At 31.6% G+C, this 6,194-nt stretch overlaps 1 long non-coding RNA gene across 1 annotated transcript; it reads left to right on the forward strand.

The window, feature by feature from the left end:
* Nucleotides 1-733: 733 nt before the first annotated feature.
* Nucleotides 734-2,348, forward strand: LOC121783913. The gene is made up of 2 exons (XR_006046668.1): nucleotides 734-895; nucleotides 1,516-2,348. It is a non-coding gene; the product is annotated as an uncharacterized LOC121783913 (long non-coding RNA).
* Nucleotides 2,349-6,194: the final 3,846 nt, after the last annotated feature.

Consider the following 6,194-nt stretch of genomic DNA (forward strand, 5'->3'; position numbering starts at 1 on the left):
CATGTAGACGAAATGCGTACGCGTTTTTAGAAATGAGTTTGGCCTATTCATTTTTTAAAATGAGTTTAGGCTACAAGTTTTTACCAATTCCGCAAATCTAAAGGAAAAAATCCCAATTTTGGAAAACTATATTCCCCTAAACTAGAAACAGATGGAATAAAGGAAAAAGGAAATAAAAAAAGAGAGAACAATAAGTAAAAAAATTAAAGAGGAGAGAAGAGGGACATGTAAAGAAAATTTACTAAAATCTTTCATAGCTGAAGATTATTTTGATTAAAAAAAATCTAAAGTGCAAAAGTTCTTTATCAGTAGTACATCAAAATTTAGATAGGTGTGGATTTTTTAAATTTGAAGACCATATATGTGCAAATAATATCGAAATAAAATGTATCTCTAGTTTGCAATCGTACAATTCATCAATTTTGTGACTATGAAAGGATAGGAGTACTAATGTACTTTCTGCATTAAAAACATGGCAAAATTTGCAACACAACATTGTTCAACTACAACACCAAAATAGAAAATATAGAAATGTTTATTCTACCAAATTTAAATCCTCGAGTTTTAATTTAGTCTCTGCTGTCATGGAAATTATAATTTAATATGCACATTTCAACGGTGGGGTGAATTGAATTTCACTAAAAATATAAATAATAAAAAAGGGGAAAAATACTAAAATAAAATAAAATAAAAATGTGAAGACGCACACGCAAGCTCAGACTGCGTACAAACCTGCTCTCCTCCTCGCCCTCTGCAACACTCTTCCCACTATTTCAACTCTCGGTTTTCATCCTTCTCTCTTCATGTTTCGTTTTTCTCTTTGCACTATTCTAAATCTCATAATCAATTGCTCTTTGTTAGTTCCGTTGTTTGTGTTGCAATATCTGAAACGATGGTACGTTCATATCTTCATCTGCAATTATGCTTGTAACAATGGATATGAAGCAAATGCAGGCTGTCATTTTTAAAATTATTCAATTAGGTTACCGATTGTTGCGTTGTCCTTTCTCTGTGCTTGAATTTGTTCGTATGTGTATAAAAATGCATACAATACACATTTCAATCTTTAACACTAGGCTTATTATTGATTTGGGGGATTTTTCAAGGAATTTTCTGATTTAGTTTTCATCTATATATAACTCTGCAACAGTGTGATTTTGTCCTTCTTTCCTGTTCTAATTTAGTGTATGATCATTTATGTAAACTTCTTAATGGTGAAAATGTATATATATTGTTTTCTGTATCTGAGAAACTCTGGATCATGGTTATGTTTCAGATTTTTTCAATATAAACACACAATACTACATATTTTCAGCTTTAAAAATCAGGATTGTTATTGTTTGGGGATTCTCTTTGAATTTGCTGATTTCTCATCTATAAAGGACTAATGACAAGTTGACAACCTGATATTCCCTTTCTTCTGATTTGGTGTGTTATTTCTTGCTGACTTGTTAATGGTGAAAATGTTTATAACTTTCTGTATCTGAGAAACTCTGTATTATGGTTTTGCTGCAGTAATTAGGTTTTTGGTGCGATTCGCGCGTGTCCCATTCACTTCTCCAATCCAGTTTATTTTCAACATTCAATCTATACTATTATTTGTTAATGGAGGCTAAGCTACAAAACAGAGAAATGATAATGTTTCTGAGTGTGAATCCTATGTTCGTGATCCTATTGAGCCAACAGAGTACAAATCTAAATTCGATAATCTGATTGCACATTTCCAAACTCTATTCAAGTCAGAAGACATGTTGCCGATTTTTGAGCATTTTATTAATACATAACTGTTAGACTCCGCGGCTGCCCTGACCCGTCTTGTTGCATTGGGGATTGGTGCAGTTATGGAGCACCGAGAAGCTGTGGCTACTCCAGCTGCTGAGTGCGCGCCAAATTTTTTACCTTAACGTATTCCTTTGAATCAGACGTGGTTGCTGTTGATCAAGTACATCCATTGTTATCTGGATTATATGATTCTCTATAAATAGAACAAAATATTTGAGGGGGAAATGCTCAAATTGATGAGAGTGTGGATCGCTAGGCCGTTGGAAATGGACGTTGCTGAGGAGCTGACTGAGCACATGTTGTGCTCAACAGTTGATCTTGTGTCTTCTTACAACCTGTTTATGGCAGCATTACAACTGCTGGAACATGCTCGCTGGTTTGAGGTGAGAATGTAAACAAGTGCTTAAATTTGTTTTCCCAATTACCAATTTACCATATCAAACTTATGTAGTTATTGCATCTATTTGATCTCAGTAGGAACTAGTTACATTTCATTGAAATGATGACAAAAGATTCCAATGGTAAACTTCATTATTGATATGAACTTTTCAGAGGGAAAGGATATAGCCTTCTTGTAGATTGATTGGCTTCTCATATTCGTATCTTGATTGGCAACGTTCAAAATTTGGGTTTTGAACGTTATCTAATCTTCAAGATTCAACAAAGCCACCATTTTTGGTTACTTGAAGAAATTTGTTTTACATAGTTGTGAATTCCTATGAAGTTGGAAAGTGGGAATGGATTCTTCCGAGGGTAAAATATTAATGTGAAATGGAGATATGAATATGGGTCAATGTTTATGATTGATGCGTCATGAAATTGGGAATAATCATTACCTAAAGATAAGATAATAATAATACCATAAAATTTACTAGTGGAGTAGGGTAAATTCCGAAATTTTGATTAGTGTGCATATTTTCTCAACTAAATTTGTATCGTAGTAAAAACTGAAATTTAGTCTAATCGTACGGTTAGTGAAATACTGAAATTCTTTGTGCGCAGCGTTATTTCTTCGCGAGAATTTTTTTGGTCCCTAAACATTGCTCTTTGGTACTTGCTCCGTCCGTCCTATTCAAGATATTCATCTTCTTTTTTAGTTTGTCACATTCAAAATGTCTAATTTCTATATTTGAAATTAAATCTCTATTCTCATTTTCTCATTAAAATATTCAACTACATTTTTTTTCTCTACTTATTCTATCTAATAATTCCACATAAAATCTCGTGTCACGCAAGAATATAAATATTTTGAGTGGGACAGAGGAAGTATTTTTTTACCCAAAGGACATTTTCATACTTTAAAGTTTTACCATTACATGTAACTACTACTCCCCCTGTCCTAGTCTAAGTGACTCATTTTTTTTTCGCACGTATTTTGTAAAAATAATGTTGGTAAATAGTTAAAATGAAAAGAATGTAAAGTGAGAGAGAATAATGTAGAGTACTAGTATACTATATAGGAGTAATTAGAAATTATTAAAATGATAATTCTAATTATTTTTATATTATTTTTTATGAACATGGTGAACTTATTGATTTATTGACGATTAAATAAGGCAGTGAAATAATTTGGCCAAAATAAAACATATAAATATCTCAGTAATAAATTATTATACTGCTTTGTCCCACAAAAGTATATAGTATTTATTTTTTTTTGGACCATCTCATAAAATTAATTACTTCTATCTTTGATAACTTATTTTTCTCTAATAAGATGGGCATGTGCGCTATTAATAATATTGTAATTACTTTTTCTTTCTATAACCTCTTTAATTATTTGCCAATTGTAAATTAAAATTCATATCGTCTCAAATATTTATATTTTTATGAGACCGATAGATTTCTAGTTTACGAGATTTAACCAAGTAGAATTACTAATTAAGTTCGTTTCACATTAAAAGGGGTGTGGTGTTATGCAAACTTTATACCTCGCTATTTTAGTAATTTTAAAAGATCTATCATTACAATAACGACTTCAATAAAAAACACTCTCTGCCAAAAGAAAAAAACTAGTCATAACATAGATGGATCTGCGAGTTATTTATTGGTAAAAGCCTTTTTTTGTCTTCTTTCCCATGTATTTCATTTACTTATTTGAGTTTAAATAAGTGTGATACCACTACTTTATGGCCTAAACAATCATTGATTGATTTGTGTGTACCAATTTTTTGAGACGTTATTGAAGGTCGTAGGGAGTGGTGTTTAAGAGAGTTTTAATTAAACACTGCATATATTGTTTATGTTTAGGCCATTAGATGATGTACTTAATTAGTTTCATCACGTAAAAGTTTCACATGCGATGAAATCCAAGAAATTTTGGTTGCATCTTTGAAATAAATTTTGGTTTAACATGTCTCGAATAATGTGTGAGCAGCACTACACACATAGTAAGATTTTGCAAAACTTAAAATACGAATTGGGTGCAAACTTATACCATATCTAAATCCTCTATGAATTTGAAATTTTTTGAGTCATTGAGACTTTTTGAGAATGATCCAAAATACAAATCCTAGCAGATCATATCTAAATGAACATGAATAGTCGACGATCTTCAACAATATGGACTTGTGATTCCCTTGTTCTACTTTTTCCTCCCTTAGTCTTCTATATATAGTACTCCCTTCATCCCATAGTAGATGTCACACTTGAGGTTTGACACGGAACTTTAGGAGGTGTTGTTTTGTGTGTTAAGTGGAAAGAGAAAATAATATTTTTATATTAATGTGAGATAATTTTTTTAAAAAAGGAAATGTGACATCTTTTGTAGGACAAACTAAAAAGGAAAGTGTGACATCTATTATGGGACGGATGGAGTATTTATTAATAATGATACCGATGTATCAAAATTAATTTCTAATGGAGCTGAGAATTCAGTTCAAATTTATATTGTTGCATATATTTCATGTGGTAATTAAGTAATTAAACCCTCTCTGAATCAATCTGGAAATTCCAGGAGCTCATTCATGAAATTAATCAGAGGCTCATTTAAAATCCTGGAACTCATATTGAAGACAACCAACCACCATCAAACCTAACACTGTAAAGTTTTCATAAAATTCTTTGCCTCGAGCAACCACTATATATGCATTGTCATTGTATATCCTATATCAGATCAGATGAGAATCTTGTAGAGTGAAGAACAATACATCGCAAGAAACAAAATCAAATTAAATGTGGGACTTAAACAAGTAATTTTGGTAAGTAGTTGGGGATTATTCAGAATTAAAATCAACTCAAAATTTTGGTCGAGAAGGCCTCATACTATGGAATTAAAGGCCTCTTACTATGGATTGAAGGCCTCATACTATGGAATTAGATAAAAGTACTTGCATAGATGTTGTTTGCAAGACCCCACACATGTCATCAAGATCTTGATCAAGACCACACATGTGTTGGTCACCAGGAAGTTAACTATTTATACATATACATAATATATTAAACAATTATAATATGCATATAAAAAATTTGATGTGGTTATGTTTTAATTTATATGTATATGTGGACTTAATCAAATATAAACTCTATATACTGTACTACTTCAGACTATGATCTGGCCATTAGATTTCAAGATTTGATGTCAACAGATGACATATAACGTCAACAGAAAATGTCAACACAACGTCATGTTGACATTTTCTGTTGATGTCATATGTCATCTTTGTCATTGCTTACACACATCAATAATATGCATCAAAGCAACACTATCGTCCATAACGAAGAACATATCAATAATACAAATAATCTCTTTTGCAGTTAAAAGGTTTTCCACTTATTTGATGAAATGTCACATTTAAAGAAGCCAAAATGAGACACTTCACCAACAAATCATTATAGTTACAGAACTTGAGAAATGTTTCTTGATCAACATCAGAAGTTATCTCTGAAAACTGGAGGAGCATGTTTGGTAATAATAGACATTAAGTTAGGGCTGACAATTTTTGGCATGATACAAATTCGCACGAAATTAATGGATTTGGATCAAAACTTATTGGGTTCGTATCCTTATCGGGTCGACCCGTTAAGGACACGAAAATTTCGTGCCGTGTTCGTGTCAGGGCGTGTTACCCATTAAGAAATAATATTATAATATTATTATTTTTTAGTATTTTAAAAATAGTATTTTTTTTGTTGGATTTCGTTGGATTTTGTTGCTATAAATCTATTGATGTTGGATTTCGTTGGATTTTGTTGCTAAAACAATTCAAATTTTAACAAAATTTTCATCACAATACCCATAGATAGTCCAGAGACCTCTAAGCTGATGAATTGTCTCATTTAAGGAAGCCAAAGTGAGACACTTACCAACAATCAGCATCAAAAGGGTAATTCCCGAAGGAGCATATTTGGTAATAATAGACATTAGGTTTTGAACAACATTCATCATTCTTTTCTAATCATAATTTTGGCAACCG

This window comes from Salvia splendens, chromosome 21 (genome assembly GCF_004379255.2).
Source record: "Salvia splendens isolate huo1 chromosome 21, SspV2, whole genome shotgun sequence".
NCBI lineage: Eukaryota > Viridiplantae > Streptophyta > Magnoliopsida > Lamiales > Lamiaceae > Salvia > Salvia splendens.